This window comes from Catharus ustulatus, chromosome 6, assembly GCF_009819885.2.
Source record: "Catharus ustulatus isolate bCatUst1 chromosome 6, bCatUst1.pri.v2, whole genome shotgun sequence".
Classification (NCBI taxonomy): domain Eukaryota; kingdom Metazoa; phylum Chordata; class Aves; order Passeriformes; family Turdidae; genus Catharus; species Catharus ustulatus.
Window position 1 is genome coordinate 35,771,751 of NC_046226.1, and position 19,003 is coordinate 35,790,753.

At 39.3% G+C, this 19,003-nt stretch overlaps 1 long non-coding RNA gene across 1 annotated transcript in view; it reads left to right on the forward strand.

Annotated features, from left to right (window-relative positions):
• LOC116997214 overlaps window positions 1-16,006 on the forward strand; it is a 67,954-nt gene extending 51,948 nt beyond the window's left edge. Inside the window, exon 3 of the long non-coding RNA XR_004418134.1 lies at window positions 15,931-16,006. This is a non-coding gene — a long non-coding RNA (uncharacterized LOC116997214). The remainder of the gene's footprint in view (window positions 1-15,930) is intronic.
• The last annotated feature ends 2,997 nt before the right edge of the window (window positions 16,007-19,003 follow it).

Below are 19,003 nucleotides of genomic sequence, written 5' to 3' on the forward strand. Positions count from 1 at the left end.
TCAATTGCAGAATATTTGCAAATTCTTCTCTTGTCAACCAGCTTTACTTCTGTAAACAATTTCTGTGCATTACTAACATTCAAAATACAGTACACATGGAAAAATCATACCTAAAATGCACTAGTTGGGGAACTGGTTCCAAGGACACATAAATACCAATAACTCCTTTGAAGTTCATCTGGATAAAAAATTATTGGACTGGCTATGAGCTTCTCCTGGAAGGAAATCAACTAGCAGTAGGACAATGAAGGAGGCTTTGTGAAATTTTTGACCTTGTAAGGGTTCTGGAAAGCAATGTATTTACTTAGGATTGTTTGAGGGGCTTGGCAAATTGAACAGTTAGGGTCTTAGTCATCTTTGCGTGGGAATAGTGTATGCTCTCTGTGTATCAGCCTTGAAATGAAAAGCCTGACTGCCTGTCTGCCAAGCAATGGGACTGTGAACTGATTGAAGATAGAGGGTTTGTTTATTCTGGGTCCAGATTTCTATCTTACTCCTTTCTCCATTCTTTAATTTTTGTTAACCTGCAATAAATAATCCATTCTGGAAGCACATATTTTTCCCTTCACATTTGGAAACTATTACTCTGGAGACCTCTGCTTTCAGCACTGAGCTATATAAGCTGATGTGTGTGTGTCACAGATTATTAAAAGTTAGGGAGATTATTATAAGGTTGGGGATACCTGTAGGCACATGGTCTAAAAAGATAGGTGAAGTGGCAGCATTTTTGCTTGATCTTTCTAAGTGGAGACTTAGTGAGTAGAGTGATGGCTGGCACCCCTGAGGCAGTAGGCAGCGTGCTGATGGCAGGTCTGCCGGCCACTCATGCCTTGCTCTCCACAGTTCTTCCTCCACTGCAGTGCTTCTGACACTCTGCTTTAAATCTCAGGGATCTTTGTTTTGCCAACTGTGGAAAAATTATTTCCATAGCATTACAGTGCACATGCAACTGTATGTCCAACTTACACTAACTTGCCTGGCATTTTCTTTCATACCTCTCTGCAAGTTGTTTTTTTCTGATATAACAACATGAAAGTAATCTCTTTATTATTTTGTATTCCTTACATTGGAATGTGTTGGCTGTATAATTAATAATATAGACAGGCCATGAGTATACTAACCTGACACATCTTGCTTTATATATCCTGAAATCTGCTTGAATAAACCTTCCCAGAATGCAAAGAAGAATAGGAGTCTCTTCCTCTTCTGCCTTTCTTCTGGCTATTTTTCCTTCTTTCCTTTTTTTTTAAATTTTTTGTTTCTTTTTTTAAATTAAGTGGTAAAAGTAAAGTAATTGCTCCTGTAATATCTCTGAGATGGGATGCTTTATCGGCATTGTGTAAGGATTAGCTGAATGGGTGGGTTTGGGTGTTCTAAATGGGATGTGAAAGTCTGGATTCCCGGCAGTAAGCTTGGCAGGGTTAACCCGCTTGGCCCTTTGTTCTTGTTAGACAAATAAAACAAGTTTCCTCTGAGTGGGTGGTAGAAGGGTGTATTTTGGATGAAATCTCAAACATGAGGTTCTGTGTGGATGTTTAAATACTTTCTGGCATGTTGTGTGAGAGGAGGGATGGGCTAGAGGAGGAGCAGAGCTCTGTGGCTGCAGGAAGCAGTCTAGCCCAGCTGCTGGAAACAGCTTTGGAGGCACCCCACCAGGCAAATATTTGACTGCTGAGAAACTCAGGCCAGTGTTATGTCCTTGTACAGTGAAAACAGTGTTTGGTCCTTCTGTGGGCTCCGTCCTGCCTTTCTTCATGTGAGCAGGGAGGTTAGGAAGAAGAAGCCTGAAATTTTCCGCTCTACAGCCCACTCACAGCAAAGACCAACTTGGGCTGTGACTGAACACCCTGCTGTTGGAGAGGTGGTCTCTGAGCCTTTTCCTGGCTCTGGAGGGATTATTCAGCTTCCTGCTCATCATGCTTTCCTCTTGGCATGCAGCAGCAGGTACTGGAGATCCTGTGTACTGCTCCTTTCTGGCCCAAATCCAAGGAAGGCGGCTGCATGTATTGCCCTCAGGGCCTCTAAACCACTCTGCACAGCTGAGAGATTAAGAAAGTCTCTAGGAACCTCTGCTTCACCACCACAGGTCTACCCTCCTCATTGCTCTAGGTAATGGTAATGGAATTAGGGTAATTGGACAAATGGTCTGGGAACAAGGACTGGAGCTTGTAAGAGAGCTTTTGCACGGCAAAAATTATTTTTTAAACAGGAGCAAGGAAAAATGTGATAAAAATAATATTAACAATGTGCAAATCTTTCTGCAATGTAAGAAGAAAGGGTGGGGGAAGGGGAACACACCCACAGAAGGGAGAAAATATGACTCAGAGAACTGAAGAGGATGGACTGTAAAAGCAATGCAATCAATAGCTAATAGTCAAGATCAAAGAGAAACAGAGTAATTATTAACTTATTTGCAGCATGTAATTGAAGCCAAATCCTTCAAGTGAAAGGAAGACTGAGCGGAGTTCAACTTCCTGACCTTCATATATGGTGACTGGAGCCAGAGATAAACCAATTTCTGATTTTTTTCCCTAAGGGTTCACAGATTCTTTTTAAAAAACAACTATACCTCTGATTTTTTTTTTTTTTTTGGTAAATACTGTGAGGTTCTTACAGCCACTGTAAAGCTTTCTCTTTTAGTTCCCAGGTGGTGCTATATTTAAAGGAATGAAGAACCTCTGAACTCCTGCCAATCAAATGGAAACCTCTACACCCTGCTCATGATGAGCTGTAGAGAAGAGGAATCATGGCAGGATTTAGGCAGTTTCTGTGTGCTCAGAGGGTACCTGTTTTGTTTCTGGCTCTCTTCTCTGACGAGAGGGGCTCAAGCCCACTTGTCTTACTCAGAATTGGTGCTAGAGTCAAACTCAACAGTATGATCTCTGTGAGTCACTGCATCACTGAGTGAGTTACAGTTGCTAATGGTTTATCCCAATTACAAATTGAAGAGCACGAACTGCTTCCATTGCTCTTCATCCTTAACAGCCTGCTGCATTTTATTGCTGAGCATGTACGGGAAGAAAAGATGCACAAAAAGAGCAGCTTAATGATTAGAGCAGCTAAGGGAGGGTCAGCCCTCCAAACCTGTTATCAGATGCAGTGTTTCTTCACTTTGTACTGCTGAGGCTTCCTCTTGCAACGGCAACAAGCATGTGAAGAGTCAGGCATTTCCTATGGCTCTTCTAAAAAGTGCATCTGTATCTACTGAATCTTTGGAGTGTTAAAAAATTGATGCTAAGCCAACTGCCACACACTTTCCCAGCCAACATCAAATTAAAGGAAGGCATGGTGCCATAATTTCCCATGGCTGTTTTAATCTGTTGCAGAAAGAAAGCCCACTCATTATTCATAACCAACCAAATTATAACATATCTGAATCTCTCACACAATTTTTAATATGTAGATTACCTTTTTAAAGCAAGGCTGTAGTATGAGATGAATGATGATCACTTCTCACTATAGTAGCAATTACTTCACCAATTCCTCTCCAAATGTGTAATATACTAATACTTGAAGAGCATATTCAACAGCAAGGTAAACTGAATGCTGCAAGGGAAGTAATTACTTTTTAATATAATTTTTCAGACGTAATGAAATCTCTTTTAAATGAATTTAGGAATGTTATCAGAGCCCATGTGAGCACATCTATTATCACCTCTGTGTAGCTACATGCAAACTGTGTAGTGATAAAGCTTATACCATCAAATATTTAAAATATAAGCAATTTTACAAGAAAAAGTTTGTTTTGAAAATGTATCAGCACAGTAATAAACTTTTTCAATAAAAGGCACAACTTTAAACTACCTATTTTTTTATTGTCCCAATAATTAATGCTCTGTGTGGAAGACAGAAGAATAAAGGCAGTCATGACTTAATAGAAAATGTCTGGCTAGAAGAGACATATTTATAATTCCCTTGACTGGAAATCTAATTTTAATAAGAGACTTGGGTTTGGCTAAATTTCTTAGGAAAGATGGTATTCTAAGTTAATTTTTTTTTCAAAATTAAAAACAAAGTGAAAGACTCTTGGTCTGTGGAAATAAAAGCTCTCTTACACAAGAGAGTTGTGGAAACATATCGTAAGTTAAGGTAAGCAAACTTTTCATAGAATCGCAGAACATGCTGAGTTGGAAGAGACCCACAAGGATCGAGTCCAGCTCCTGGCCCTGCACCCCAAGAGTCACATCCTTTGTCTGAAAGTGTTGCCCAAAAGCTTCTTGGACTCTGTAACATTTAGTGCTGTGACCACTTCCCTGGGGAGCCTGTTCCAGTGCCCAAACACGCTCTGGGTGAAGAACCTTTTCCTGACATCCAACCTAAACTTCCCCCAAGTCAGCTTCATGGTATAGTTATTTATAGCCATACCATATAAAAATGCTGGTGTCCACAGGCCAATTATTATTCTACAGAAATAACGAAAAATATTTGGTAACAGCACAATGAAAATTTCATCCCTTGGACTGTGAGTTGTCATCACCCCCAGCTTTAACAAACTAGGTAGGCTCTGGCATGGCGAGTGCCCTGCCTAAGAGAGAGGTCCTTCAATGCGTATAATTGAGTTGCTCAGGAGAGGCTCTAAGGGAGCTTCAGTGTGAGCAATGAGTGAAACCACTTCTCAGCTGATTTCTCCAGGAAGAGGTTTAAATAATGAAGTGTCTGTGAAACCTGTGTGTTGGCTTCTTCAAGTAGCCCCTTAAAGCCTGATATTCCTGGTTCACCTTTCCCTGTACTACTCTGCTTAACAAAGAAGGAACCTGGCCTTCTTTTGTTTTTATGAATGAAGGAGGCAGTTTCCAGCCTCCTTACATTCTCCTGAGCACTTCTGTCTGGGTCTCCTGAGAGCAATAATGGCTCATGTTGGTGGAGCAGGCTGAAAACCAAAGGAGAGGTTGCTACTGGTAAGCTTTTCCTATGCTTATCTGCAAAGATTAATATTTATTGCAACTAATAGCTGCAGCACTTTGACCAAAACTGTGGCAACTCGTGCTTTTATTTCTGGAGATATGTAGAACAGCTGTTCTCTGTGTTGGCCAAATGTCCTTATGCATCTGCACTGTTTTATAGGAAAGCAAAACAAGACTGTCCTGTTAATATGCTACCTGAGCACTCTAGATTTCTACCAAGATGTATTTGCAGCATTAAATTTTGTGTTAGATATTTTGTTAACTAAGCCGCACTTGCTGTGTTTCCTCTGTGCAAACAAAATGTATTGAAAATATTAGGACTGTATTTTCTGAGGCTCCTGATATTCTTAGGGGTACTACTTTTAAAAGAAACATAGTAAAAAGAAAATCTTCAGCCAAGCAGTTGCTTAGGTGATAACTTTTTGTGCTGAAATCCAAAAGACTCAAACTCAGACTTCATGAGTCATCTATAATTTGTCATATGTTGAGGTATATCTTGCTTTTGGGCTTTGGGTTGAAATGCGAGCTTTCTAGTATAAATAAGCATGCAGGGATTGGCTTTATAACTCACAGGTCTTAGACTGTCACTGGCTTTGGATTATGTCCAAGTGTGACATACTGTCGGGAGCTGAATGCTTTTGATAGTTGATGTGTATACCAGCACTGCAATACTAACAGGCTTCTAAATGACCACAGTAGTAAATTTTAACCAAAACTAAGAGGATATTCTGTTAAAATGTCTATAGTGGCTGCCTTAGCTCCTCACTGCTTGGCTTCCTTTTGCTCTTGCTTTTACTCCACCTCTTCCCTCCATTCTACCTTTATAGAACTGGTGTGCTGGTACATCCATAATGTCCTCCTCCAGTAATGGAGAGAGAAGCTGACAGACAAGCTCCTGCATTTAGCACGTCACCAAGGGTCTGTAGGCCCTCGAGGAGGACTGACTGGGGAGTTAGATACTCTAGGAGGAGAGCCACCTCCTGCTGCAGCCTTTTTCAAGGAATTGCATTCTCCCAAGCTTCAGATCAGCTGGAAAGTTATCAACAGGGAGAGGAAAGGGAGTAATTCCATGCCCACATGACCCATCTTTGGAAAGTTCCCTTATTCCATCTGAAAGAGTTAACAGCATTGAGATAGCCAGTGGTATTGTGATGCTATGTTTTGCGAATTGTTACTGGGAAAGATGTTACTGTCTGTCATTACTTCTTGGTCGCTGGCAGGCAACACTCAGCACATGACAGGAAAAAGATCAGTGATTCCAGCATGGAAACTCTCCAGGACCAAATTTTCCCATACAAGAAATATAAATCCTAGCTTGAATGCCTGAGATTACAGCTTCAGACATTACAAAAGTCAGGAGACTGACAGAAAACATTCTTCTGTGCGAGACATTCTGTTTTCCATGTGGTAATGAACAGCATCTCTTTCCTCATCAAACACCAGGACATTTTGAGGCATACCCATTGATGCTGTTCATGGCAAATAAAGTGATGCTAAAGCAACAGACTTGTGCATACATTCAGCACTGGAAATTTTTTTTGGGCTCTTGCAGCTGCTATGGTTACCAGTCACGCGGTTGGCCACCTTCTGTAGTGGAAGTACAGAGTGATTATACTGTACATTGTGTGAAGATGTCGGATAGACCTTGGGGGAGTGAGGTGGGTGTGAGTTTCATACCCACTGCAGAAGGATCTGGAATCAAAGTTCTCTGAAAGAAACACATTTCAATGCTAATACTGCCTAAGTGTTTGTAAAGCAACTGTCTTTGACTTTTATATTACTTCTAAGGGAAAGAAAATCAACTGCAGATTGCTCTTCAGGAAGGAGCAAAGCACTTTGTGCTCAGACATCATAGTTTAAATCACCATGCTAATGGAAGAGCTGTTCATTTTGCCTGTCCAGGGATATTCTTCCTGACTTTAAGCTGGCAGCATGCCATAGCTGACAGAAACTTGAATTTCTTCTTCTTGATGACATTGCAGCTGTTTACAAGATAGGCTATTTCCACGTAGTTCAACATCCTGCCTTTTGTTGCCATGATGAACAAATGGTGCTGACACTTGTGCAGCTTTGATTAAGTTTCCACAAAAGCTGTTACTGTGGATGAGACCACCTTTGACTTTTTCTTTGTTTGTCAGTGATGTCTGCTTGTGGTTTTGTCTCCTGCTTATAGCATTTCTTTGGCCTTCAGTGGCCTCCACCCAAAATTTACACTAGCTATGACCTAGGTTCAGCTGCTGGTGCTGGCTCCTGTGAGCTCACTGCTGACAGCAAATCCTCCAAGCCCTCTCATGTTCTTTCCAATTCACTCTTCTATTTCCCACTCCATTACTGGTATGTTAACTGGGTTGAAATGGTCATATTTATGAGAATATGGTACACATAAGAGAGGTAGCGACGATGGCTTGAAATCTTAATGTTTCCTGCTTTCTTACCCTACACAGAATTCTCTCTATGCACACACACCCACATGGGAATGATTTTACTTGCTCTTCTATCGCTGCCTGATACTCAGATCAGTCCATGGAAACTTAAGGTGTCCTTCTTGCTAGTATGTTAAGGAGGCAATACCGGTCCTATATATAGAAGTCCTGTATATCCCTAAAGGACATAAAGGAAAACAAGTAGAGTTATGACAATAAAAATTTCCCAGGCAATAAAATAGCATATGAAGTGTTGAGAAACTAATGTGAATAAATCCAGAAGAATTTTTTTTTTTTAATTTGTGAAATCTTCTCTTGTATTTATTTTGTCAATTTTCCCTTTTCCATGAGGGTAAGAAAAATCCTTCTTTTAAAAAATTTTATTCTGCAAGTTTATTTTCAAAAAGATTACTGGCAGGTTGTCACAGACAGGGAAGATTATGATTAACCGAAATGTCATCAGCCTGTTATTCTCCACAGAAGCCATATGAATGGGAATTAAGTAACAAACTTCTGTAAACGGATGATAGGTAAGCAGAGACTGATTTCTTAGCTAATGCAGGGCTTTGCTAAATGAATGGAAACAGTGAGATTTTCCCTTTAACTTCGTACACCTCATCAAGTCCTATTATCCAAAAAAGACAAAACTCTCTCTTGTGAAAACGAAATTTCCAAGATCATACAGAAAGGAAAAAAATAAATTCCTCTTTATTTAACCAAAAGTCTTGTATTTCTAAGCTTTGTGTTTCATATTAATATTACTGTAGCATACATGCTGCTGATCCTTTTTCCAATGTTGCAAGATTAGATCATTGCAATGGTAACTGATGCATTTTCCTTCACAGCACTAGCAGAATGCTGATGATTTTGTCCCATGGGAAGCTCATGCCTGATTTAATCAGGCATTCTTTAACTTTTTTAAAATTGTTTCATCAAAGGAAAGACAGAACAGTACATGTTAGTCTATTAAGTTATACATTATAACTTAGGACAAGTTCAAACCATAGAATCTGGATATGAATTTCAAATGCATCTGAAAAGCCCATGTCACTGTGCTGATATGGGTATATGGCTGGTGTTTGAAGTGTTCAGGGGTTTAGAGGTGAAGTCTCCAGAACAGTCTGCCTTTCTTTACTGGACAAAATACCAAACCTTCCCAATGCGGCAACAGAGGCAGTAATCCAGCTATGTAACATGCAATGGGGGAAAAGTCTCCTGTCAAATGGCAATAAAACTACCTTCTGTCCAGAGGTTAACATATCTCTGCAAGTCCTTGTTGACAAGACAGTTCCTCTGTATGTGAGGGAGCATGCTGTGCTTAACACCTTTTGGAATCTGTCTTGCCATGAGCTCTCTGTTGTGTGACAGCAGCAGGCCGGGGTCCCAATAGCCATCTGTTGGGCATAGAGACTTGACTGTGCTGAAGGAGCCTTTAATCTGTCCGTGAGTTATGGTTGAAAACCAGCTCAACGTGGCAATGAAGTGCTGGGCTTAAGAGAAAAAGCTGCAAGGCTATGGATCAGATTCCTCCTCCCATTCCCATCCTTTAGGGACACAGGCAGGAGAAACCATCAAGACCACTGATAGCATTCTCAGAATGTAGTGGAGAACTCCTACAGCTGATTCTTGTGACTGTCCCCATTTTCCTGCCCCTTCCAGCAAGTGCTGAAGAAGCTGACTGCCAGCCACACAGAGCTAAGTCTACAGTTGTGAATCATCTTCTTTTTACCTAGAGATATTTAAAGACATGTACATGTGGCATTTAGGGACATAGTTTAGTGGTGACTTGGCAGTGTTAGGTTAATGGTTGGGCTTCATAACCTGCAATGTCTTTTCAAACCTAAATGACTCTATTACTCCTTTGCTCTTTTTCTTGGTTGTTCTGTGGGAAAAGCATTTGCCCTGCTGTTAGCCTGATCAGTTGGGTTTCCACGTTGCTTTTTGTAAGACCTCCATACATTATATGGGAAACAACCAGCTGAGTGATCTATCATTTCCACTACCCTGACACACACAGAAGAGCTCACAGAGACACAGAAACCAGTGACTGCACAGAACATACAGCATTTCTGGGTAATTTCCAAACTGCTCCAGGTAAGCTGGTAGTGGTGGGGCTCCACATCTCCAGCACATTGATGAAGTGACAAGAGTACTTGAATCATGCATTTCAAAACCTCCCGCACAAAGTCCAAGGACGTGTTGCCATCTTGTAATAACAACGTAATATTTCTTCTCTCCACTGTAAGCACGTAATTTTCCGAGATCACAAGTGGCCCTGCAGGTCAGAGGTGGTGACATCCATTGACACAGTTAAGGGAACTTTGTTCCAATTATTTAATATAAAATGGTAATAATATTATTTTATATAATAAACTCTTAAAATAACACTCTCAAACCTTACCAGATTTAAGTGCCAAGATTCCATAAAAGGTCACTTTTTCTCTGTCAATTGCTTTCTTTTCTTCTAAGCTGCAGTAATTAGAATCTAAAGGAACTCTAAGCTGAATAGGAAAATTGAAATCTTGCAATTTCTCACAATCACATATCTTAGCGCTTTGAATAAGGCAAATCAATTTTGAACAATGTCGTCTTTGTGATCTCTCCAAAATGCCTTCCCCCAACCCTAGTCTAACTCACTTCAAATATTTGCCTTTTTTTTTTTCTGATAAGTAATTTTACATTCATTGGCATTGCTTGCTTGTAATCAGAGAACCATTACAGCAGTCAGCAGATGTTTAAAGACAGTGTCTGCTGTTTTTATTTAAACTGGGGAGGCTTTGATCCCAGGAGATGTCCTACCAAAATCAATGGGGCTGCCTGTCTGCTGTAAAAGAAATACTCAGTAGCAAGATGGGTAGAACTGAGCTGCAGAGCTTTCAAGGGAATCGAGCAGGTATTCAAAAAGGATTGGTGAAAGCTGATTTTGCAATAGTACTTCCCTTGATAGTACTGATACAGGAGTGCATTTCAGATGATTTGTGGAATAAACTGAATGACTGGCAATATTCATTGCTGCCTCCGTCCTGTATGCTAAATGAGATTAAGACTGGATTTGGACAATGAGCTCCAGTTTCCTATTTCTACTGTGGTTCTTGTAATGTGCTGAAATAGAGTCTACTGTAAAGTAGCCTACAGCAAGACCAGGTGTGGAGATGGTGGAAAACAGAGGTAAGCAGATTTTTGTAGAAGAGCGTGGAGCTTCATGTGATGGTGGGCTCTCAGCTAGCTGACAGCTGCATCACTTCATACTTGTGGTTGAAGTTTGTAGTATGTAGCATATAGCAAATAGGCACTTATGTACTTTATTTGCTGGTGAAATACACAACACAGCAGAAAATTTTAAAGATGTCCCACATAAATATCTAATGAGGGATTTTTGGTCGCAGTAGTTGTGGCAATTAAACAGCAGAGGAAATGAAATGCTATCTGCTCTAGAGAACCTGCTGTGATATATTTAAAGCCTCTGATAATACATTACAGCACAGGGGCCTGTTCCAGTACTTTATAACAATCCCCTGTGGCCAATAGCACCACTCTTCAGGATTGTGATGCCCACAAGAGGCTTTTTTGTAGGATGAACAGGATTTCTCTTAATCCAAGTTGATATCACAGAAACATCTTTTGCTTGTGGCGTAGTAGGTGCCAAAGATGCCAAATGAATAACCACTGAGTAAATTTTACTATCACAATGTTGCAATATACAGTTTCAATTCCCTATTTATTCAGGTTTGCTACTTTTGATATTCACTTATTAACACATTTTATTGTGACAATCAATCACCTGCTAGTCTTGCTCTTCCTTCAAAAGAGTTTTATGTCCTATTAGATCTTACACAATTTTCAAATCTCACTGCTCTCTTTCCTGCTTTCCAATATTGATTTAAGCCATGATATCAGCCACACATTATGCACGACTCCTTGTAAACACTGAACTGCCCCTTTTATGGGACTCTCAGTATGTCACTTCCACTTTTGAGGCCATCAGACACACAAAGGCATTTTTCTTTAAGTGACAATCAGGCCCCATGAATCCAAGCGTGAGATCCTCTTGGCTATTGCTGTGTTTTTTAGGAGTATGATAACAGAAATAATGTAATACAAAATGAGCAAATATTGGCTCATCTAGTGACACACCAGCAGTACTTTGTGTTGCCATGAAAAAAAAAAAAGGCAGGATGTTGGGGAGACAGAGTTTCAGAATGGTGGGAAGCCAGGCTCATCAGGGAAGACAAGTGATTTAACATGGCCCTTCACGGTAAGTGACTGCAGCTAGCTGATTGCTAAAGCAGTGTTGAGAGGGTCTGTAGAGGAGATTAAACAATCAACCAGGCCAACTAGCAAAAAGGATGCTGTGATGGCAATAGTTGCAGCAGTTTCCATTGGAAAGGAGGCTAATTCCTACCAGTAGTGCTCTTAGACCTCTGAAGATCACTTAGAGTAAGCATTGCTTGGTTTAGTATGCATTTCTCAGTTTACCTTTTTTGTAAGCTTTTTTAGCTTGTTTTCTGTTTGTCTGCCCTTAGAGGATTATATGAATTGTTGCTTCTTCACTTGCCTCTATCAGCAATCCTTAAACCTTTCAATTTCAGGTGCACATAGTGACTTGAACACTAAGCATGTGAATTGTAGGACAAATACTAAATGTAGTAGGGTTGCTCATGCATGAAGTTAAACATGTATCTGTTCTCTGGGTATAGAGATGTGAGAGGATATCCTGTCACGAGAACGCATATTTGACCAGCCAACAGAGATAGCTACAGAGTAGTTGCTCTTCTGGTAGCATTCCTAAAATCAAATAACTAAAACTGAATTTTGAGGTAGCTGTGCAGAATGTTATTTGCAGACCACGAGGCCAATCCATAAAAGTACAGTTAATGACAATATATGATTTTTTAAAATATGATTCTTCAGACCACCGGCTATAAAAGATAATGATAGTCATGAAGAACAGCAGATGGAGCGTGTCTTGTTCTCACCTGGTCCCAGGCTTTGATTTTGGAGTGACTGACAAACACTAAACCATGAAGGGTTGCATGCAGCTTACATTATATATTTTGAAGGTGTCAAGATTTATTTCTGGGTAGGTTCATCAGTAAGGTTACTTGTGTCATACAGTTTTACCACATCACCTAGAAATTCTTCTACTGCCAATAAGAAATTACTCTATAAATAGTAAAGGTGTGCCAAACCCTATAAAGCACTGTACAAACCTGATGCTGTTCCTGCCAGGGCTCAGATGAGTTGTGACTCTTGCTGATCTGAGCTGTGATGGGCATTAAGCTGTGACAGTATGTGCATATTGACACAAAAAGGGCCTAGATCAATACAGCCACTTGCAAAATGAAGGGGATACATCGATATGGAACTAATATTAGGTAATATAAGAGAGGAAATTTGAGCCAAAGACATTAGTGAAAATACTGAAGACAGAAGTGTTATGTGAAGTTTAATATCCACACACAACACAGCTGTACAGGGCCTAAGCTCTCATATGGAAGATAACATCAGGAATATTTTACTCTATGTGCTTGCATTAATTGCATGTTTACAGTTTTAAAAGGGAATCAGGGACCTATCGAAAAGTAAACAGAAAAGAATTTTCCATCATATCTTACTTCTAACCAAATGAGTTTCTCTGATGTTAGAGCAGGAATCTGATTTCTATTAAACCAGCATAAATCTCAACCCCCCCCATCACTCTAATTTTGTGTTGGTGATGGATTTCACTGAACAACTTTTGTCTTCCTATTTCTTAGAAGCATTAAAGATAACAGAAAAATGCTGAAGGATTTACAACAGGAAAAACCCGCAAAACTATTGCCTGTACATTTTTAGTTACAATGATCCTGTAGAGTCATAAAGTATTTGGTTGCTTCCAAAAATATATGGTGTTTGTTCCTTACATAATTGTTGTACTTGTTTCATCAAGGCTTAAAATTGCTAATGTAAGCACATTTTCAAGCAGTGACATAGTAGAAAAATAATGAATATTTATGCTATTTGTCAATAAATTGTAATTAAGAGGTCATATAAACTTGAAATAAAGACGGAATGCAAACTACAAAAAGTGACAAAAAGTATTTGTACAGAAAACTCATTTCTTTTAGTTCTGAAAGTCCAATCCCAGTAAAAGCCATTTAAGTATTTAGGCAAGAAATACCAGCAAGGAAAAATGCACTGCTGCATTTACACCTATTGCCTTCAATTTGGAGAGTATTGACAACACCACCACTTACAAGGAACTTGAGTCTGCTTTGATACAGATTTTCTAACAGCTACCCCAGGGCAGCTACCAGAGAGGATGGCCACATCTAGGATGTCTAAACAACTAAAACTTGCCTATTTTTACAGTACACTTACGTATCTATTGAGCCTAGAGATCACAGGAGAGAGGAACATGAAAGTTACTAATCCATTAATGTTCCCCATTTGTTTCGTGAGAGGGTTATGAATTGTTTCAGTGTTGAAATAGAGTGACTTCAGGGGTTATCAACAGATGTCTCAGATTAATGAGTCATAGTCACTGCAATTCAACTAGGTTGCTTTTTGGGTTTTTTTCCAGAGAAAATAAATTAACTCCACCAGACAATATCACAGAAAACAATCACACCAAATTTAACACAATATCTGCTTAGCAGGGCAAGAATGAAAACTTGGTGTGCATTCTTAGCACACAAATAAAACACATAAAACTGAAATTGGGGCAGGAGGGAAAGGCAGAGATCATAAAACTTGCAAAGACTCAGTCAAGACAGGAAGTCCTGCAATCTATGTGCCTCATGAATAGATCAGCAGACCCATCTGTGTCATTAGGTGACTAAGGGGACACTGAACTGAAAGAACATATATTATTCTGCTAAATGGCATGTGAACTCCTAGGGGGTTTTTTTAATACAAAAGCTTAAAATTTGGAAAAGAAGAAATTTGTTGAAACTCAAAATACCTTTCAATTCTAAAAATACTAGGTTTTCAGGCCATCCAAATGGAGGAGAAATTTTAAGTAAGTCTGGAGACTGTGTGTGCGAGTGTGTGTGTGTTTGTGTGTGTGTTTGTGTGTGTGTTTGTGTGCAATGATGTCACTAGGATGTCTCGTTAAGACAGACAGACAGACTTAGATTTTAATCTCAGGAAGGCTTTTAGAAAACTAAGGAAAAAACCATAAGGATTTATTTGCCAGAAAGTGGGACAGGGAATTCTACAGTTTTGACAACAGCCTGAAGTACAAGCATATCAGCTGTTCTAGACCAGAACTGAAAAGAATGTCACGGACTCTTCTTCCAAGTTTTAATTGAGGGAAACATACACATACATGTAAAATGGTCCTAATAATTTCTGAATAGGTTTTGTACAGTATTATGCAGGGTTTTATCTTTTCTTGAATGAAAATTGAAGGTAATATTTTATTCAGTTTAAAAAACTTTTGACTCTTATAATCTGTTGTTTTTCAGTTTTCATAATGGATAAGACCGAAATATATTTCTCCCCTGCTTTCACCAGAATAAAATGTACATTTTGGTTTTTGCTGGCATTCTGAGATATAGTTCATTAGTCCCTTGGAAACTGCAAATTTTTTTCTTAAAACAGGGTCTCCAGGTCACTTTTTTTCTTCACTCCCTCCCCTGAATAATTGCCCAAGGTTCCATTCTACAAGCTCCTGTGTATTTTTTTTTCTTGGTGATTCTAATACCACTGGGATTTGGTAGTCTTAAAACATTGACAGTACCTCAGGCTCTCAAAAATGCAGCCTAGCATTCATGCTCAACAGTGTCTGTAGCCACATCTATCTATAGTTTATGCAAATTCACTTGGGCTTGTTCCTGTAAATAATTTTTGTGTGATTATATAAGGTAATTTAAAACCATTAAATACTGAATGGACATTTGTATCAACAAACCAGATTTCTGTGCTCTGAAACCACAATTTACAATAAAAGAATTATCTTATTGATTCTGCTTGTGAAACTGCTGTGAAACTTGATGAAGGACGTATATGCGAGACTGCATATTCGACCCTTGAGAAGAAAATGTTTATCAAGTAGCAAGAGAATCTTCCTACAGAATATTGTTTCAGGCCACAGGATACATTCAAAGCTTCCATGATTTAGCAGAGTAGCTCTGGGCTAGGCCAGAGTCTTCTATTTTCTGCCTTAGCAGCAAAAATAAATCTATATTGAGGGACTCATATTACTGAAAAGTAATGCATCATACTCACATCCTCATTGATTTACTTTAAATAACTCCTTTGTTTCTGCAGTTATACTGGCTATAGGTATAGGTTGATATAGGTACTATTACTACATAACTAGTTAATAAAAAGCTTGCAACATGTATTTGTATCTTTATGACATGTTGAAGACTCATGATAAAGAAATTCTATGGCACAAGACAAGACTGCAATTCTCCCTCTTTCATGTGTTTAATATGAAATACAAGCTGCAAAAATAAAAGGAGAAAGTAACTGTGTATATATCTGGCACTTTTCCTTTATAGACCCCTGTAAAAGACCACTTCAGTTTCCTACTTGTTCTTCTGAATTCTGAATTCCAGTTGCAGTTGTAAGATGTATGGCAATTGCAGTTCTAACATCCTCATGTTTCAATGCAGGCTCCTTTGGCAAAATATCTGGAAGATGACTTCAAAGCAGCTGAAGCCTGATGTACACACAGCAACAAAAGAGGAAGGTGAACACTGAGGTTTGGATGGCATAAAGTGGTCTTATGAGATCTTAATCTATCAGTAACTTCTGAGTAGCCTTCTAAATCCCACATCATGTTTTTCAGACCCTGTGGAAGCAGAAAGGCAATCAGAACCCACACATAAAAGGGTGGTGGCTGGAGCAATCACACTCTCTGTGGAAACCCTATGGAATTGATGCCAGAGGAGAGGAAATTTTGATTTCCACACCTCTCCCTCCTACCCAAATCTTTCTTTTGAATGGAGTGGACACAAGATGAGAAGGACTATTCCCAGCAGAAATGCTAGAATTCAAGCCTGAGATCTAAAAAAAAAAAAAAAAAAAAAAAGAAAAAAAAAAAGAAAAAAAAAAGAAAAAAAAATTTGTTGACTCACAGAGATCTAGATCTAGGATGATCTAGGATGAATGAGGAACTGAATAAGCAAAACAGAAGTATAGCTACTCAGCATAACTTGCTTCATTAAATTAACTTTTATAATAGGTATAGTAACTATAGGTGGCTCAGCTCATTCAAAATAGCATGGAAAATAATTTTATGGTTTAGCCATGCTCTACAATCTTTTTGTTAGTTTTTGGACTTTAAAAATAATGAAGTGTGTTCTCCCCTCTTTTTCCTGCTATATGAAATCCTCAGACAAATAACAGAGTGACTAACACCCTTTGCTATGGAAAGAATGAAACTGAGTATTTAGAGAGTTGCCAAATGCAGAATAAACAAACTGATACAACAATTTCCCCTCTCTATCTAATACGGTGATCTCAGCTGGAGTTTCAACATCAGTACTGAGACAGAACAGTCTTCCAAACAAATAATATCTCTGAATGTTATATTGAAAGAAGCAACTTACTCTGCTGAAAAGTGGAAGCTGCTGTTACTACAATATTATCCTCTCGTGGTAACAGTATCATCTCTTTTCATGCAATGTAACTGTTTCTTTCATAATAATTTAAGCCATGGAACCCTGTGACTGCAATCTGTGATTCTAAGAGAGTTCTCGGAATATATCCCAGCACTTTCAGTGATTGGCAGCTCTGTAAAAAGCAATGGATAGCCCAACTATCCATCAAACAAATGAGTGGTAAGTCATTTGGAATTTCTCCCAATGCTATTCAGTTTCCTGTAGAATTTAATTCTGTTGTGTGTAGGAGAGGTTTCGAAAAGGTTAATAACTGTGTCATTCTATATTTTGCTCAGAAAATTGAGAGCTAGAAAACCATATTTCAGACTAATTGTGTATAAAATACTTTAAAAAATAGTCACCTTGAATTATGGAAACACAAAAATGAAATGTATCTGAGGGCATTTTACTTTATATTTCCTTCAGAATGAATCATTCAAGTTTGTTTAAGAATGCTGCTCAAGCTTTCTAGAAATTTATATGGATGCTGGGTTTTGTTTTCCTCCTCTTTCAAATGAATCTACTGTTAACATCCAAGACTAGGAGATTCCTTAGCATGAACAGCCCAGAGCCCTTTGCTAGAGAGAAATGCTTGTTACAAGTAGAAATGAGAGGGCACTCTCATTTTGAGATGTTGCCAACAGAAAGGGTGCTGCTCTTTTCTGCCTGGACTAAACTTTCCTTGAATACAGAGCACTTGGGTTATGTTTCCCTCTGGTCAATCTCCAACTACATGTTCCACTTCCTAGGCAAATGCTACAAGCATGCTACTGTGAGCTGTTCTTGGTGGGAATGTTCTCCATGGCTGCTGATGAAATTTTGCCATTTCTCAGAAAAGAAAGGAAGGATTTCTGGTGTCAGAGCCAGCACTGAGACACTTTGGACTTTACATGAATATCATCCAGAATGTGTTCTTCAAAAAACGTAGAAGCAACCCTGGGGCGAGAATCAAACAACATTTCCTCCTTCCAGCTCACTTGTCTTAAATATTACACTAATTTGCAGAATAAAACGGGCCTCCTTTCTACAAAGCGCTCAAAAGAGCTATGAAGAGATGCCAATTTAAATATTACATTTGAACTCGGTGTTTAGCCCCATCAGTGAACAACAGTCCCACAGAGCAGGAAGGCAAGGGAAATAGGAAGCCAAAAAAGAAAGAGTTCAGAAGTCTCAAGGTAAAAGGGCAACTGAACTGAAATGATGTCCTTTCCACCGCTACCACACTCGCTTGCAGTCATGTCTTTTCCTTTCAAGTCTAGTCCTTGAACAAAACTGATGTGTTTGTGCCCCTAATTCTGAGGTTCAACAAATGCTTCTATCCAGAGCTAGCTGACGCTGCCATTGAGTGAAGAAATCCTACCTACCTGCCTTCTCGGCTGTTTGTTTCTGTTCTTGTATTCTGTCCTATCCTGCATCAAACATTTATGAGGCCACAGTCTCAACTGGATCAGGAAACTGATCTGTCTGAATGCTAGTGGTTATTTTTCCTGCTGGGTTAGTTTCTAGCTGGAGCAGGTCTCTGAGTTAGTTTGCCGTGGAGTCACATGAACATCTGTGCAGCACAAAGGTTGGGGCAGCACAGGGGCAGGAACAGGCAACCAAGAGGAAGAAGGAGCAGAGTGTGGAGTAAACAGATCTACTTCTTCCATTACCAGTGCCTGTGTATGCCATCTTGTGTTGCTTAAGTCTTACTCCAGGGAAACTGCGGCTTGATTTGCAGAAGTATTCACAATTACAAATTAATTCCTGGGGGCGTGTGCTTCTGGAAAAGAAGAGTTATTCCTTCCTAACCGCATTGGAAAGCCAGGTGCTAGCTATTCAATCTATAAAATGAGGATAAAAATATCACCTTACAGGAAAGGGGTAAAAATCCATTTGTTGCTGTTTGTGAAACATTCTGTTCTGATGAACACTCCAGATCAGCCTAGGTGGCAACACATCCACCTGTCTTCAGAACAGAACAACAGTTAGCAGAAAGGAAGGTGTGGAGCTGCGCTCTGATTTTCCAGGCTTCAGAGAAACTGAGGAGAAAGTTATACATTCATGTAATTGCAATTCATATTATAGAGTGTCTAAGCCAAAG